Raw genomic sequence first — 18,455 nt, 5'->3', positions numbered from 1 at the left:
TTTATTAAGTTACTTTTAAAATCCTGTTTTATCTTAAAAGTACAGTAAAACAGAATATTAGCATATAATTGATTAATTAGAACATCTTTTTCTGACTCCTCTGGTTCATTTTCACCACACTGCTCTTTCTTATCTCTTATTTGGACTATCTAATAGCTTCCTCTGGTTTCCCTACTCTTTATACATTTAATATGCCCCTGATAAATTTATCTTCCAAATGGACAGTGCAGTCATATTGTTCTCATGCATTTAAATCATGATTCTGAGTGTATAGTAGTGTTTATTCAGGTAACCCCTGGTCTCAGGTAGAATTCCTTCTTAGAGAATAACTCCCCACCAATCTCACTGTTAAGACCTCCACTACACATAGAAATTATGGCTGCAATATATTGTCATAGGAATTCTGTGTCTCAGACATTCTTTTTCAAATATCTCTTATACTGAGTGAGATCTGTTCCCTATAATTTCTTCGCATAGATACTCCTTCTATCTCCAAGACCCCCCCCCCCCAAAAAAAGCAAATTTAAACCTCACTTTAGTTCTTCTGATATGTAATAAAATAAGCGTGACTGCCAGGTCTTTTTTTTTTTTTTTTTTTTGCTGTACGCGGGCCTCTCACTGCTGTGGCCTCTCCCGTTGCGGAGCACAGGCTCCGGACACACAGGCCCCGCGGCCATGGCTCGCGGGCCCAGCCGCTCCGCGGCATGTGGGATCCTCCGGGATCGGGGCACGAACCCGTGTCCCCTGCATCGGCAGGCGGACTCTCAACCACTGCGCCACCAGGGAGGCCCTGCCAGGTCTTTTTTGTTTCTGTGAAATCCAGGTGTACTTTTTATTTATTTTATGACTCTCTTTACTCTACCATTTATTGAACCTACTGTTATTAACCATATTTTCCCTCCCTCTAATTACTTATAAATGGTGGCCTTAACTATATATGATTCACAAAATATTCATTGATCGACCTACGATGCTCATTCAAATAAATTTAAGTAACATAATAATCATATGTAATTGATTCCATATAACTACCTCAATAATTTTGTAAAATTGTATGATAAATGCATCAACATGTATAATGTGTATTTACTCATACTCAGAATATTAGGAGAGTGGTCCCAGGTCTTCAGTGTTAGCTAACTTGTGACCATGGTTGTTACTTAATTTCTCTTTGCAGTAAATAAATAGTGGGTATTGAATCGGGGAAGTGGGTTTTAAGCATTATGACAGATTTAGAATACGTGTAATACTGAATGATCACATGGCCACTGAAGCAAGGGAATTGTGATGTAAAAGAAGATTAAATCTTCTCTACTGTGGTAACGTAAGATAATGACAGGTAACGCTTTTTTGATGTGGAAATGCACTCAATAGAGAAAATTAATAGGTGAGCCCTATCGCTGAGTTTCTTACAAGGACATCTGAAGTTATTTATTACTCCTGTGAAAATGTGTTTGGCCTACTCTTTATGTAAAAGTGTCTGCAATTCATGAATTAAGTGTTTGTAATCTAGCACTGGTTGATAGAATCTGCATTTCAACTCCAAAGAAATTAGTGGTTATACACAACTTGAGATCGATGATGCCATAAGAGATATAAACTATGAAATCAGGGTCTGAAGTTGTAGCGGTGAAGGAGAAATATTTTATTATAATGCATGACTTGCATGTAGGGAAAAGCATTTAAAAATATTTTCACACATTTCTTTCATCACTTCTAAAGTCCAGTGTTTCATTCAGCAAATATTTTTTGGTCCTTACCAAGTTCCAAACACTATGCTTAATTCTGGGAACATAAAAAGATGAGTATGGTAAAATTCCTACCCTGCAGGAACTCACTATTTACTAATGAAAATAATCATTAGAGAATGTGGTAAATTGGAGCATAGATGACAGAGCAACCAACTTCATTCAGAGGATGTAGATATTTTAGAGACATTTGAGCTGGGTATTGAAGGATTCTCTGTGTCATTCTAAGAAATACATGTTATGTTTGAGTGTAATTGATCTTTCAGGGCTTCCATCTGACCATATTGCCTTTTTAGACTTTGTATACATATCCTGTTTTTCTAAATATAACTATTTTTTTACTGCTGGTTTTATGATTTACAGCTTTCATGCAGACCAAAGAGTAGTTGTTTAAGTGGAAATGGAAGGTTTCTTTCTTGGGTAAAGTCTAAGCCAGTAGGCAATCCAAGGAATTAGGGAAAATCTAATGTATTACATCACTAGGCTCCTCCTGCCTTGTTCCACTGTTGCCTCAGCTTTGTTCTTCTTTTGCAGTCACTTTTTATGTGCACATTATAGCCCTTTAGGAAGAGGCAAGAGTAAGTTGAGGACAAGCAGCTTCTTCTTTAAAGGATGTGACTAGGAAGTTGGGTACATCACTTCTGCTCACGTCATAATTTCTAATGTAGTCACACAGTCACTCTTAGCTGCAAGGGAATTTGGGAAGTTTAATACCAAGCTGAGTTCCCTAAAACTGCAAGGGAGGATGGGTCTACTGCTAAATGTAATAAGGATAAAATACATAATGGGAGATAATTAGTAGTTAATACTACAATAACAAATCAGGAAATTGATATTATAGAATATGCCAGAAGAAAATTCTGGTTTTGACTTGGAAGGTTCTAATGTAATAATTTTTTAGACTTGATACTATCACATTAGTTTATTAAAACTGTCTTTGTCATCCTTCGTGTTCCTTTCCCAATTTCACCCGAGAAGAATGAAGGCATTAATAGGTAAAAGAAATGGGCACCCAGTGGTAGGAAAAAAGAAGAAACTAAGAGAGTAAACTTGTACTCCTTGAGGAGAGAATTTTTATGTGTCTTCTATCCCATTCCCCGTGGAACAAGAACTATTTGTGGAAGGAAGGAGAGGTCAAGGGTTCTAGAGTAAGACCAGCAAAAAACAGGTTGGAAAGCTTTATTCACAGATAGCAGTAAGGCCACTCCTAGAATGAGTTTGCTTTGGACTTCTGGCAGTCCTCAGAGAGTAATTAGATCACAAAGGAGGGGAGTGTGTTGTGTCCACGTGGCAGAGAATATGGTGTGGGGAGTAAGGCAGGTGTTCCCGTAAGATTAGTTTACCATTTTCAGTTCTCAATAAAGATGATCTAATGTGCAGGAAGCCTATTCAAGAGATTAGTTAACCTTTTTCAGTTCTCAGAAAAGATAGGCAAAATATAAGTCCAGGGAAAGCATGTTCTGTGGTTTAATTTTATGAAGAAAATAGATGGGTTAGGCAAGTTCAGCGAAAGTATATTCTCTGGTTTTGTACTTACAAAAAAATAGGCTAACTTTTTAAAATGAGAGTTGCAGAAAAAGCTTAACCCCTTACAGAAGGAACCCTCCTTTATTTGTGTGATAATCAAGCTATCAAAGTACAAGATGGAATTACCAGTCAGAATGCCTTGGAATGGCACTGAACTTTGTTCATGTCCAAGTGCTTGGAAGATTAGAAGTTCTCATCTGAATAAATAAACATTAGTTGCAGATATTCTATACATCCTCATCCATTGACAAAAATAAATTATCTAAACAAAAATAGAAATCCAGATCCTTGTATTTTCACAACAGATTCCCTGTCCCACGTTTATTGCCAACAACCCTGACAATATGTGCCATAGGAACTTGGTGAATCCATTCATTATTGATCCTGCTGCTTACAATGGCTCAAGTAAGACTGCTGGTACCTGGGAGTGAGACTACTAGACACATTCATGGCTTGTCTCTAGAGTTTTGATTCCTCTTGATTCAGGTCATAAGAAAGCAAAATTCTGAACAGTATTATCTTAATCTCCCACAGAAATACTTCTTAATTTAAATCTTCCTAGCATTAAACTTACTGCTTCTCTAAAGGTGAATAAGAGACTCTTCTTAGGTTGCAAGTGATTCCTCTGAATCTTTCACAAAAAGTATAAACTAAAGATATCACTCCTTCTTTTGCATGTAACAATAATCTTCTTGAACCATGCTAATTGTTCCTTACATTTCTTTATTCATCCAACAATTACAGTGTCATATACCTTTCTAGGCTCTAGAACAGTGTTGTCTGCTAAAATTTTCTGTGATGGAAATCTGCACCAACCATTGTGACAGTCATGAGGCACATGTGGCTTTTGAGCACTTGAAATGTCATGAATATTTACTGAGGAACTGAATTTTTAAATTTTAACCAACTTAAATTTAAATAGCTACATTTGGCTAGTGGCTACTGTATTGACAGTACAGCTCTTGTGATGTAATGGTTAAAAATAAAGTCCCTGCCTTCTTAGAGTTTACACTTCTATGATATCCATCAACTAGCTTAAGCAATTTATGGTATATCACCTCACTTAATCCTTCCAACAGCTTTTTAAAAAATGATACCACTTGTTCGGAAACTTTTCTTAGTGTTTGTTTTTTTTGTGGGGTTGGGGGGTGCTGCATCAGGTCTTAGTTGCCCCAGGCCATGTGGGATCTTAGTTCCCCGACCAGGGATCGAACCCACATCCCCTGCATTGGAAGGCAGATTCTTTACCACTGGACCACCAGGGAAGTCCTGTTTGGAAACCTTTAGTGACACTCCCTGCTATGAACCATATTGTTTCCCTCCAAAATTCATATATGGTAGCCCTCCCCCTCCCCCATGTGACTCTATAGGATCTAGGACCTTTAAGGACGTGATTAAGGTCATAAGGGTGGAACCGTGATCTAAAGAAACTAGTGTCCTTATACAAGAAGGAGTGACACCAAGAGATCACCCTCTCGCTGCCAGGGGAGGACATAGTGAGAAGTCTGCAAGTCCTATTAATGAGGAAGAGAGTTCTCACCAGAAACTAAACCCTGCCAAAACCTTAGCTTAGACTTTCCAGCCTCCAGAACTTTGAGAACATAAATTTCCGTTGTTTGAGCCCCTCAGTCCAATATTTTGTTATGGCAGCCTGAGTACACTAAGACACCCCCAATCTTCCTTTTCTATTGATACTTTAGTATCATGACTGTAGCTTCAGTATTTTCTATCATCTAGTTGCAATAGCTGTCAAATCTAATTTTCCTGTGGTAACTCTACAAAATAGAGTTGCATGATCACTTCTGCTTCTTATATTTGCATTATTTTCATATCTTTGCCTTCCAACTAATTTTTATCCAAATGTTATTTATGGCTTCAGGACTGTCTTAAATTTTACTTCCTTGAGGAAATTTTCTCCTACTCCATCCCTTCCCACCTTTTGAATTCCTAGACAATCTAGAACTTACAACTTAATCGATATTTCTTACTTTTCAGTTTGATTTCCTTAAATGTGTAAAATTCTTCTAGGGCTAAAATCTTACTTTTTTCATAACATCAATCTTAAGTTAGCTTAATTCTGGTGAAGAAAAGAGAGAATTGACTTACTCTCAGGCCAAGGGAATGTATTGAGTCAATTACAAATTGCAGTTTATCCAATATATCAAACCTAGTAATTTGAAAAACTACTGTGTTTGGTAATCTTATCTTTGGATATTGTACTGAAATATTGAGCAGATGCTTATTTAAAAGAAGAAGTCTGGGCCTCCCTGGTGGCGCAAGTGGTTGAGAGTCCGCCTGCCGATGCAGGGGATACGGGTTCGTGCCCCGGTCTGGGAGGATCCCATATGCCGCGGAGCGGCTGGGCCCGTGAGCCATGGCCGCTGAGCCTGCGCGCGTCCGGAGCCTGTGCTCCGCAACGGGGGAGGCCACAACAGTGAGAGGCCCGCATACCGCAAAAAAATAAAAAAAATAAATAAAAGAAGAAGTCTAACATTTTACCTTGCGATCTAAAACTATAAAAGGTAATATAGATTGCCTTATGAAAATATTTTGAACTTTTTAATGACAGAAGATGAGTGAAAATAACATGAGAATATTATTTCAGAAGTTTCTTTAAAGATTTTCATGTTTCCAGTTTTTCACTTCCCTTTAGTGTCCAATATACCATATTGATTGTCATTAATAACTTATTGATATGTATCCTTTTTAGTTTGTTAAATCATACTCTATGAAATAATGTTTAGAAAACATTAAGGAAATACAGTGTTAGAGAAAGGTATTCTAAGTATTTTTTTCTTCATTTTAAATATTTTTGAGTAGTGGTTAGATAGTTGTGAAGAATGCTGATTTTGATTATTGGAAAGGTAAACACTGAGAGTGTCTTAGTTACATGCCTTTTCAGCAGAGCTACTATTCCAGAGTTAAATCAATATTTAGTAGTTTGGCAAACTAAATTTCAGTCTTTGCATCCTGGTTGAGGATTAGTAACCCACTGGCAGCAGAAAGATGGCAGTGTTATTTCCAGGCAGTTTGTTTTTCTCAGTATCAAGACAAGGCCTAGTTGGCCCTATGTGTCTAAAGCTGCCAGTTTTCCTGTGGCTTCTTTATTCCTTTATCCAGCTGCTACTCACTGCTACTGCCACATTTGCTCTCTGGCTCATGGGATTGAATGCTCAGCTTCCCCTGAGGCTACTGTTAATGCTTCCTTTTTACTCTATTGGCTGGGAATGCACTTGGCATCCTCAGTCTCAAACCTCTCCTCTCTCTTTTTCAACAGACACCAAGCACTTAAGTAGCACTTTCAGCCTCCACCAGTTATCAGTAGTAGCTTTCAACCCCTCATTTCTGATCTGGTAACTCAGCACACTGTCCCAAGAGAGCTTGAGTAAGCCAATTTGCCTCCTCTTCCCTCCTTCCTAGGTCTGTTGGTCTTTCTTTTCTCTTTTTCCTCTTTATCCATTTCCTTGATTGCGCTTTTGTTTTTGTTTTACTCTCTGTATAATCTTTCTGATGATTTTTTTCTGTTTGCTTTTAGTACTGCAGATGCCACAGAGTTAGGCAAATATTTGAAGTAGAAAATAAAACATTAGTAAATTTTTTTAAATAAATAAGTTTGCACAATATTTTAACTGGATCAACTCAGAATTAAGTGTTTAGTTTTTGTTATACCTTAGTCTACTTGCCCATATATGGCTGTAATACAGATTCTATATTATAAGTTTATGGGGTTGTGGGTATTTTTTTTTGCTTTTATATGCAGAGTTGTAGATTTTATATTTATACAGGTCTATTTGTTCAAGACAAGTATATAATATATAATATAATATGGGAAAATGTAAGTATTATTTCTACCAAGTGTTTCACAAGGAAAAGAAAAGCCATTTAGGTTTTTGTTTGTTTTTACCTAAAATAATTTGAATATGCAATTTGAGTTTTTTTTTAAACTAACTCCCTTCTGAATATTCTATGAGTGTTAGCTTTTCATTTTTTATGTAATGGTTTGTAAACATCTCTTAGAAATTTATAATCTAAGACTTGCAAAGATTAGAAAATAAAGATAATACCTCTTAATCTGGGAATTAAAAATAATAACAGCGCTCTGCAGGCCTCATTTATTAAATTCTGCGAAGGCTATCGGACAGTTCCAGATGTCTGCAAAATAAAAACATGAAAAAGTCATATTGGTAGTAATAGACCTGGAGGAGCCATTTAAGGCCTTTATCCCCTTCTATCCTCACTTCCTTTTATTTTAATGCTTTCCTGTGGAAAAACAACTTCAGGTGAACTTTATGTTTTATAAATCTAACCAATTGTATATGCTTTTTCTATAACCCTTTTTAACCAAAATAAATATTGTTTTACTCTTCCTCCACAATTAAGTCTGCATCTTAAAGGTACAAAGTGTTTTTCTCATTATAATCCCCTAAACGTGTTCTTGTTTTCGTTTAGTTTTTAAGGTTTAATGTTGGCTTTATGTTTAAGGGAAGCATCAGCCCCTAAGAAGTTAGTTGCCTTTTCTGAACCTTAAGAGTCTTGGCCACTCTGTTTCTATGCAGAGAAAAGGGAGTAGGGAGGGGCAGAAAGGAGAGGAGGACCTGCTTTATCACACTCCTAAGTAAGTATTCCCAGTTTAAAGATCTTTAGAAACGGTGTTGTATATATCAGTGTTTCATAGCCTTTTTAAAATTTTTTTTATTTTTTTAACTTTTATTTATTTATTTTTGAATTTTATTTTATTTATTTTTTTATACGGCAGATCCTTATTAGTCATCCATTTTATACACATCAGTGTATACATGTCAATCCGAATCACCCAATTCATCACACCACCACCCCCACCCCACTGTGGTTTTCCCCCCTTGGTGTCCATAGGTTTGTTCTCTACATCTGTGTCTCTCTTTCTGCCCTGCAAACAGGTTCATCTGTACCATTTTTCTAGGTTCCACATATATGCGTTAATATACCATATTTGTTTTTCTCTTTCTGACTTACTTCACTCTGTATGACAGTCTCTAGATCCATCCATGTCTCTACAAATGACCCAATTTCATTCCTTTTTATGCCTGAGTAATATTCCACTGTATATATGTACCGCATCTTCTTTATCCACTTGTCTGCCGATGGGCATTTAGGTTGCTTCCATGACCTGGCTATTGTAAACAGTGCTGCAATGAACATTAGGGTGCATGTGTTTTTTGAATTATGGTTTCCTCTGGGTATATGCCCAGTAGTGGGATTGCTGGCTCATATGGTAATTCTATTTTCAGTTTTTTAAGGTACCTCCATACTGTTCTCCATAGTGACTGTATCAGTTTACATTCCCACCACAGTGCAAGAGGGTTCACTTTTCTCCTCACGGTCTCCAGCATTTGTTGTTTGTAGATTTTCTGATAATGCCCATTCTAACTGGTGTGAGATGATACCTCATTGTAGTTTTGATTTGCATTTCTCTAGTAATTAGTGATGTTGAGCAGCTTTTCATGTACTTCTTGGCCATCTGTATGTTTTCTTTGGAGAAATGTCTATTGAGGTCTTCTGCCCATTTTTGGATTGAGTTTTTTGTTTTTTTAATATTGAGCTGAATGAACTGTTTATATATTTTGGATATTAATCCTTTGTCCCTTGATTCGTTTGCAAATATTTTCTCCCATTCTGAGGGTTGTCTTTTCGTCTTGTTTGTAGCTTACTTTGCTGTGCAAATGCTTGTAAGTTTCATTAGGTCCCATTTGTTTATTTTTGTTTTTATTTACATTACTCTAGGAGGTGGATCAAAAAAGATCTTGCTGTAATTTATGTCAAAGAGTGTTCTGCCCATGTTTTCCTCTAAGAGATTTATAGTGTCTAATCTTACATTTAGGTCTTTTATCCGTTTTGAGTTTATTTTTGTGTATGGTGTTAGGAAGTGTTCTAATTTCATTCTTTTACATGTGGCTGTCCAGTTTTCCCAGTACCACTTATTCAAGGGACTGTCTTTTCTCCATTTTATATCCCTGCCTCCTTTGTCATAGATTAGTTGACCACAGGTGTGTGGGTTTATCTCTGGGCTTTCTATCCTGTTCCATTGATCTATATTTCTGTTTTTGTTCCAGTACCATACGGCCTTGATTACTGTAGCTTTGTAGTATAGTCTGAAGTCTGGGAGTCTGATTCCTCCAGCTCCGTTTTTTTCCCTCAAGACCGCTTTGGCTATTCGAGGCCTTTTGTGTCTCCATACAAATTTTAAGATCTTTTGTTCTAGTTCTGTAAAAAATGCCATTGGTAATTTGATAGGGATTGCATTGAATCTGTAGATTGCTTTGGATAGTATAGTCATTTTCACAGTATTGATTCTTGCAATCCAAGAACATGGTATATCTCTCCTTCTTTAATTAAATCATCTTTAATTTCTTTCATCAGTATCTTAAAACTTTCTGCATACACATCTTTTGTCTCCCTGGGTAGGTTTATTCCTACGTATTTTATTATTTTTCTTGCAGTGGTAAATGGGAGTGTTTCCTTAATTACTCTTTCAGATTTTTCATCATTAGTGTATAGGAATGCAAGAGATTTCAGTGCACTAATTTTGTATCCTGCAACATTACCAAATTCATTGATTAGCTCTAGTAGTTTCCTGGTGGCATCTTTAGGATTCTCTATGTATAGTATCATGTCATCTGCAAACAGTGACAGTTTTACTTCTTCTTTTCCAATTTATATTCCTTTTATTTCTTTTTCTTCTCTGATTGCCATGGCTAGGACTTCCAAAACTATGTTGAATAAGAGTGGTGAGAGTGGACATCCTTGTCTTGTTCCTGATCTTAGAGGAAATGCTTTCAGTTTTTCACCATTGAGTATGATGTTTGCTGTGGGTTTGTCATCTATGGCCTTTATTGTGTTGAGGTAGGTTTCCTCTATGCCCACTTTCTGGAGAGTTTTTATCATAAATGGGTGTTGAATTTTGTCAAAAGCTTTTTCTGCATCTATTGAGATGATCATATGGTTTTTATTCTTCAATTTGTTAATATGGTGTGTCACATTGATTGAGATTTGCATATATTGAAGAATCCTTGCATGCCTGGGGTAAATCCCACTTGATCATGGTGTATGATCCTTTTAATGTGTTGTTGGATTCTGTTTGCTAGTATTTTGTTGAGGATTTTTGCATCTATATTCATCAGTGATATTGGTCTGTAATTTTCTTTTTTGTAGTATCTTTGTCTGGTTTTGGTATCAGGGTGATGGTGGCCTCATAGAATGAGTTTGGGAGTGTTCCTTCCTCTGCAATTTTTTGGACGAGTTTGAGAAGGATGGGTGTTAGCTCTTCTCTAAATGTTTGATAGAATTCACCTGTGAAGCCATCTGGTCCTGGACTTTTATTTGTTGGAAGTTTTTTAATCACAGTTTCAATTTCATTACTTGTGATTGGTCTATTCATATTTTCTATTTCTTCCTGGTTCAGTCTTGGAAGGTTATAGCTTTCTAAGAATTTGTCCATTTCTTCCAGGTTGCCCATTTTTTTGACACAGAGTTACTTGTAAGTAGTCTCTTAGGATACGTTGAATTTCTGCAGTGTTTGTTGTAACTTTTCCTTTTTCATTTCTAATTTTATGGATTTGAATCCTCTCCCTCTTTTTCTTTTTTTTTTTTAATTTATTTATTTACTTATGGCTGCATTGGGTCCTCGTTGCTGCGCGTGGTTCTTCCCTAGTTGCGGCGACCAGGGGCCACTCCTCATTGCAGTGCGTGGGCTTCTCACTGTGATGGCTTCTCTTGTCGTGGAGCATGGGCTCTAGGTGTGCGGGCCTCAGTAGTTGTGGTGCACGGGCTTAGCTGTTCCGCGTCATGTGGGATCATCCTGGACAAGGGCTCAAACCCGTGTCCCCTGCACTGGCAGGTGGACTCCCAACCACTGCACCATCAGGGAAGTCCCTACCTCTTTTTCTTGATGAGTCTAGCTAATGGTTTGTCAATTTTGTTTATCTTCTCAAAGAACCAGCTTTTAGTTTTATTGATCTTTGCTATTCTTTTCTTTGTTTCTATTTCATTTATTTCTGCTCTGATCTTTATGATTTCTTTCCTTCTACTAACTTTGGGTTTTGTTTGTTCTTCTTTCTCTAGTTCCTTTTGGTGTAAGGTTAGATTGTTTATTTGATATTTTTCTTGTTTCTTGAGGTACGCTTGTATTGCTATAAACTTCCCTCTTAGAACTGCTTTTGCCGTATCCCATAGGTTTTGGATCCTGGTGTTTTCGTTGTCATTTGTCTCTAGGTATTTTTTGATTTCCTCTTTGATTTCTTCAGTGATCTCTTGGTTATTGTTTAGTCTCCATGTGTTTGTGTTTTTTACATTTTTTTCACGGTAATTGATTTCTAATCTCATGGCATTGTGGTCAGAAAAAATGCTTGATATGATTTCAATTTTCTTAAATTTACTGAGGCTTGATTTGTGACCCAAGATTTGGTCTATCCTGGAGAATGTTCCATGCGCACTTGAGAAGAAAGTGTAATCTGCTGTTTTTGGATGGAATGTCCTATAAATATCAATTAAATCTATCTGGTCTATTGTTTCATTTAAAGCTTGTGTTTCCTTATTAATTTTCTGTTGGATGATCTGTTGTACACTCATTGGTGTAAGTGAGGTGTTAAAGTCCCCCAGTATTATTGTGTTACTATCGATTTCCTCTTTTATCGCTGTTAGCAGTTGCCTTATGTATTGAGGTGCTTCTATGTTTGGTGCATATATATTTATAATTGCTATATCTTCTTCTTGGATTGATCCCTTGATCATTATGTAGAGTCCTTCTTTGTCTCTTGTAATAGTCTTTGTTTTAAAGTCTATTTTGTATGATATGAGAATTGCTACTCCAGCTTTCTTTTGATTTCCATTTGCATGGAATATCTTTTTCCATCCCCTCATTTTCAGTCTGTATGTGTCCCTAGGTCTGAAGTTTGTCTCTTGTAGACAGTATATATATGGGTCTTGTTTTTGTACCCATTCAGCAAGCCTATGTCTTTTGGTTGGAGCATTTAATCTATTCTCGTTTAAGGTAATTATCGGTACATATGTTCCTATTACCATTTTCTTAATTGTTTTGGGTTTGTTTTTGTAGGTCCTTTTCTTCTCTTGTGCTTCCCACTTAGAGAAGTTCCTTTAGCATTCGTTGTAGAGCTGGTTTGGTGGTGCTGAAGTCTCTTAGCTTTTGCTTGTCTGTAAAGCTTTTGATTTCTCCGTCGAATCTGAATGAGATCCTTGCCAGGTAAAGTAATCTTGGTTGTAGGTTCTTCCCTTTCATCACTTTAAATGTGTCATGCCACTCCATTCTGGCTTGTATAGTTTGTGCTGAGAAATCAGCTGTTAACCTTATGGGAGTTCCCTTGTATGTTATTTGTCAATTTTCCCTTGCTACTTTCAATAATTTTCCTTTGTCTTTAATTTTTGCCAGTTTGATTACCATGTGTCTCAGCGTCTTTCTCCTTGGGTTTATCCTGCATGGGACTCTCTGCACTTCCTGGACTTGGGTGGCAATTTCCTCTCCCATGTTACAGAAGTTTTCAACTATAATCTCTTCAAATATTTTCTCTGGTCCTTTCTCTCTCTCTTCTCCTTCTGGGACCGCTATAATACTAATGTTGTCGCATTTTATGTTGTCTCAGAGGTCTCTTAGGCTGTCTTAATTTCTTTTCATTCTTTTTTCTTTAGTCTGTTCCACAGCAGTGAATTCCACCATTCTGTGTTCCAGGTCGCTTATCTGTTCTTCTGCCTCAGTTATTCTGCTATTGATTCCTTCTAGTGTATTTTTCATTTCAGTTATTGTATTGTTCATCTCTGTATGTTTGTTCTTTAATTCTTCTAGGTCTTTGTTAAATATTTCTTGCATCTTCTCAATCTTTGCCTCCGTTCTTTTTCTGAGGTCTAGGATCATCTTCACTATCATTATTCTGAATTCTTTTTCTGGAAGGTTGCCTATCTTCACGTCATTTAGTTGTTTTTCTGGGGTTTTATCTTGTTCCTTCATCTGGTACATAGCCCTCTGCCTTTTCATCTTGTCTGTCTTTCTGTGAATGTGGTTTTTGTCCCACAGGCTGCAGGATTGTAGGTCTTCTTGCTTCTGCTCTCTGCCCTCTGGTGGAAGAGGCTATCTAAGAGGCTTGTGCAAGTTTCCTGATGGGAGGGACTGGTGGTGGGTAGAGCTGGGTGTTGCTCTGGTGGGCAGAGCCCAGTGAAACTTTAATCTGCTTGTTTGCTGACTGGTAGGGCTGGGTTCCCTCCTTGTTGGTTGTTTGGCCTGAGGCGACCCAACACTGGAGCCCGGGCTCTTTGGTGGGGCTAATGGCAGCGTTCGGGAGGGCTCATGCCAAGGACTACTTCCCAGAGCTCCTGTTGTCAGTGTCCTTGTCCCTTGGTGAGCCACAGCTGCCCCCCGCCTCTGCAGGAGACCCTCCAGCACTAGCAGGTAGGTCTGGTTCAGTCTCCTATGGGGTCACTGCTCCTTCCCTTTCTTCCCACTACTTTGCATGTGCCCTCCAAGAGTGGAGTCTCTGTTTTCCCCATTCCTGTCGAAGTCCTGCAGTCAAATCCCACTAGCCTTCATAATCTGATTCTCTAGGAATTCCTCCTCCCGTTGCCGGACCCCCAGGTTGGGACGCCTGACGTGGGGCTCAGAACCTTCACTCCAGTGGGTGGACTTCTGTGGTATAAGTGTTCTCCAGTGTGTGATCACCCACCCAGCAGTTATGGGATTTGATTTTGTTTTGATTGCGCCCTCCTACCATCTCACTGTGACTTCTCTTTTGTGTTTGGATGGGGGTATCTTTTTTGGTGAGTTCCGTTGTCTTCCTGTCGATGATAGTTCAGCAGTTAGTTGTGATTCCAGTGCTCTCGCAAGAGGGAGCGAGAGCACGTCCTTCTACTCCCTCATCTTGAACCAATCTCCACCAATTTTACTTTAAAAAAAAAATCTGCTGGGCTGGGGAATTGCCACACAGGGTGGAAAGAAGCATAAGAGTGGATCAGGTGGTTTCAGCGATCCTCAGAGAAGTTCTCAGAGACTCTAGTCCAGCCAGGTCATCATTGCTATTTTGGGGCTGGCAGAAAACCCACAGTACCCAGATAGAAGGCATGCTACTCTCCACTTCTTGTCACAGCTTGTTGATGAAGTGGCAGGAACCATTACCTGGGCATCCCAGCTATCCCAACAGCACTTCTCCAAGAGGAGAATTCCAAACTTTAGGACTTCAACTACCAGGCTAGCCCTGAATCTCAGTGAAAGGGCACTGCCCCGGCTGGGCTTCCAAAGCTCTCAAGCTTTATTCAAAAATAACACACCAGTGAACATTTTAAACCCCCTCGAGGCACTGTGGACCCTCCTTCGAGAATCAGGGGCCTGGGAAGAAACCAGTGAGTTAGCAGAAGCCAGGGCAACTACCAGACGAGTCCCCGCTTCCCTGGGCTGGGTCAGTTCCAAGCAGTGGAGTCACAGAGACATCAGAAACTCTAGTCTGTAATGATAGTTCATCCTGCTCAGCCCAAGACTTCAGTCCCCTATTGTCCAACACAGCCCTGAGGTACCTGAGGTACCTGTACACCAGCAGCTGTGCAAAGATGGTGCAGGCAGTTGCCTGCCTTTGTTGGAAGGTTTCACAGTGGCCTCCAGGCGGACCCCAAAGCCACCATCTTCACCATCCACAAAGAGCTCACAGCCTTTCAAATAGGTATAAAAACTGCACCACTGTTTAGTGTTTGCATTAAGGAAACAATAAACAATGGATATCTTATTATAATAAATTGAATATACTTTTTAAGCTACACATATAATCCCTGCCAGACTGTAATGCCACACACACACACACCCTTTCCACCACCCATAAGACAGATGGGTAGCTATTGAGAATTTTAGCATTTAGGAATTCTTTTTGATAGTCCTTTTTTTTTTTTTTTTTTTTTTTGCGGTATGCGGGCCTCTCACTGTTGTGGCCTCCCCCGTTGCGGAGCACAGGCTCCGGACGCGCAGGCTCAGCGGCCATGGCTCACGGGCCCAGCCGCTCCGCGGCATATGGGATCCTCCCAGACCGGGGCACGAACCCGTATCCCCTGCATCGGCAGGCGGACTCTCAACCACCTGCGCCACCAGGGAGGCCCGATAGTCCTTTTTTTAAAATTATTTATTTATTTACTTATTCCTGGCTGCATTGGGTCTTCATTGCTGTGCGCGGGCTTTCTCTAGTTGCGGTGAGTGGGGGCTGCTCTTCGTTGCGGAGCACAGGCTGTATGTGTGTGGGCTTCAGTAGTTGCAGTGCACAGGTTTCTCATTCCGGTGGTTTTTCTTGTTGTGGGGCATGGGCTCTAGGCACATGTGCTTCAGTAGTTGTGGCAGTTGTCTCAATAGTTGTGGCACACGGGCTTAGTTTCTCTGCGGCATGTGGGATCTCCCCAGACCAGGGCTTGAACCCATGTCCCCTGCATTGGCAGGTGGATTCTTAACCACTGCACCACCAGGGAATCCCCTTGATAGTGTCTTGCTCTAATTTAAGCACACTTAAAAAAATTCTGCCATCAGGAAGGTAACAGTTGCTACCTCCATTTTGTTAAGCTTGTGTGCTGCAAATACATAGAATACAATAATGATGCTCTTGGTCCTTCATATACATTTTATTCATATACATTGCCCTGAGATACTTCTGTCATACAGGAGTTATATGATACCTGGATGGCAAACTTCTATAAATTATATAAGTGCTTCATGTCCTCAAAGTTTTTATGTTACCTATAGAAAATTGAACAAGAAATAATTCTTATTTTAAGTAATTTTTCCTTTGGTAGCATCAGTAAGTGAATTTTTAAAGATCAGTACCTTTTTTAGTACCACTTTGAGCAATACTGTCCGATTTCTGCATGCAGTACTCCTTGCTTATGTTCATATAATCATCCATAAGACATACTAATTTGAAATGAGTTACTAAGTATTCTTTTTCTGGATGCATCTAAAAACAAATAGATATCCATAGACCTGGTGAAAGCTGAAGTAGAGTTTGTATAGTTATTACAAATACAAATCATCTTGGCATATTTCAGTACTTGTTTACCATCACTTTGGCTGCCCATAACATTTTTGCTATTCATTTCTATATTTGTTGTTGTCATCAGTAGGTTGGCTTCTCTGAACATTAGAAATTTTTATTGTGTCAGTAGTTTAGGCCATATTTTCCATTTTTATTACTTTCTACTATATTCTTTTTTAAGACCCAATTTAATGTCTACTCTTGACTTTTGAGGGTCTATGTTAATTTAAATTTAGTTAATCAACTATCTTAGAAACTATTGGATTAATTTGCCTTTAAAAAAATCACAAAACCTTGTTCATATTTACAACTTAACTTTTCAGAGCCACAATCCTTTGGCCTCAGAGAGGGGCTTTCTCCTGTCATTCCAGTCTTCTGTATGTATCCTCTTTCTTAAGCAGTTTTCTAGCAAATCTCTGGTGGCATGAAACAAGACTTCAAGGCTACCTTCTTGCTTTAGCACCCTTAAACTTCGTTAAAATTAGTTGCCTTCAATTCTTTACCTGTAAATTATATATTTGTGTATTATGGTTTTTTTTATTTTTCTCATTGAGAATTGTTATTTTTGGAACCTCCATAGAGACAGAACATGAAACAACCTGAATTGTCTGCAAAATAGATCATAGATGTCCAAGTGATGCCATCAAGTGTTTGACTAATTTTAAACGATTAAGCAGAGAAGAGTATGTATATTGATGTCTATCAGAAGTACAAAGAAACTACCACCTCTTCAGTAACATTTTTTTTATTGGTTTCTGCTTTATAACAAAGTGAATCAGTTATACATATACATCTGTTCCCATATCCCTTCCCTCTTGCGTCTCCCTCCCTCCCACCCTCCCTATCCCACCCCTCCAGGCAGTCACAAAGCACCGAGCTGATCTCCCTGTGCTATGCGGCTGCTTCCCACTAGCTATCTACCTTACGTTTGGTAGTGTATATATGTAACATTTTGCAGTTATCAATCTGCCATCATTTGGGAACTTTCCCTTTTTTGCACCCAGTGTATCATCAGTGATGTTCTTAAGTGCTTGAGGAACTATGGATTTTATAGCTGATAGACATGTGGTATCTACATATTTTCTCCCTATCTTTACTCTTTTTTATTTTCTCTGCTTGACCCAGGAATAAATAGGAATGAAAGTGGTAAATCACACCAGTTAGACAATGTTTGTTTGTTTGTTTAAAATGATACCAAAAACATCAAAGGAAAAGTAAATTGGACTTTATAAAAATTTAAAACTTTTGTGGTTCAACGGACACTATGAGGAAAGTGAAAAGGCAATCCACAGAATGGGAGAAAATATTTACAAATAATATATCTGATAAGAGTCTACTATTCAGATTGTGCAAAGGACCCTTACAATTCAACAATAAAAAGACAACCCAGTTAAAAACTGAGCAAAGTATCTGAGTAAGTATTCCTCCAAAGAAGATATACAAATGGTCAAAAAGCATATGAAAAGATGTTAACATCGTTAGTCATAAAGAAATGCAAACAAAACCACTTCACAACCACTAGCATAACATGAAAAAGACAGACAGTAAAAAGTGTTGGTTAGCATATGCAAAAAATTGGAACCTTCATACACTGCTAGTGGGGTAAAATGATGTACTCTCTTTGGGAAAGTTTGGCAGTTCCTCGAAAAGTTAAACAGAGTTTCCATATGACCCAGCAGTTCCTCTCTCTCTTTTTTTTGAACTTTCATAGCGATTCCCTTGGTGGGAGAGATTGCCCCATCACAGCAAGTGAGCAAAGACCCGATGACCATCTGGCAGGGATTGTAGAGATAAGATTCATGCCAGGATGGAACTGCTGACCTCCAAAATCCCTTCTGGCCCTGGAATATGCAGTGACACCAGTTAACAGAGATGCCTGGGTTTACCCAACAGCCAAGGTGGTCAATGTGACGTTTTGGCTCAGGACTTCTGGGCTTATGACATCATTCCACAGGCTCTGCTGCCCTCTGTGCCAATGAGCTGGACACCTTTGGTCCCCTGGGGTGGCCTGTGCACTCCCCAAGAGCTTGAGAGCCCTTAGGAGCTCTGTGCTCCTACTTTGCAAATTGGATTAGGCTAAGATTCTGTACTGTGGGAAGGTGCCAAGAAGCCATCAAAGGGGATTGGTTGCAGGACCCCTGAT

General features: G+C 38.8%; 1 protein-coding gene and 1 non-coding gene across 3 annotated transcripts in view; one reads left to right on the top strand and one right to left on the bottom strand.

Moving 5' to 3' along the window:
* Positions 1-18,455, top strand: part of LRBA (LPS responsive beige-like anchor protein) — a 767,039-nt gene that overhangs the window by 638,288 nt on the left and 110,296 nt on the right. The gene's annotated exons all lie outside the window — the stretch shown is intronic.
* LOC132501839 (small nucleolar RNA ZL8) lies at positions 14,254-14,336 on the bottom strand. Its single transcript, XR_009534333.1, has one exon. It is a non-coding gene; the product is annotated as a small nucleolar RNA ZL8 (small nucleolar RNA).

Source organism: Mesoplodon densirostris, chromosome 1, assembly GCF_025265405.1.
Source record: "Mesoplodon densirostris isolate mMesDen1 chromosome 1, mMesDen1 primary haplotype, whole genome shotgun sequence".
NCBI lineage: Eukaryota > Metazoa > Chordata > Mammalia > Artiodactyla > Ziphiidae > Mesoplodon > Mesoplodon densirostris.
This window is presented reverse-complemented; position numbering and strand designations above follow the sequence as displayed.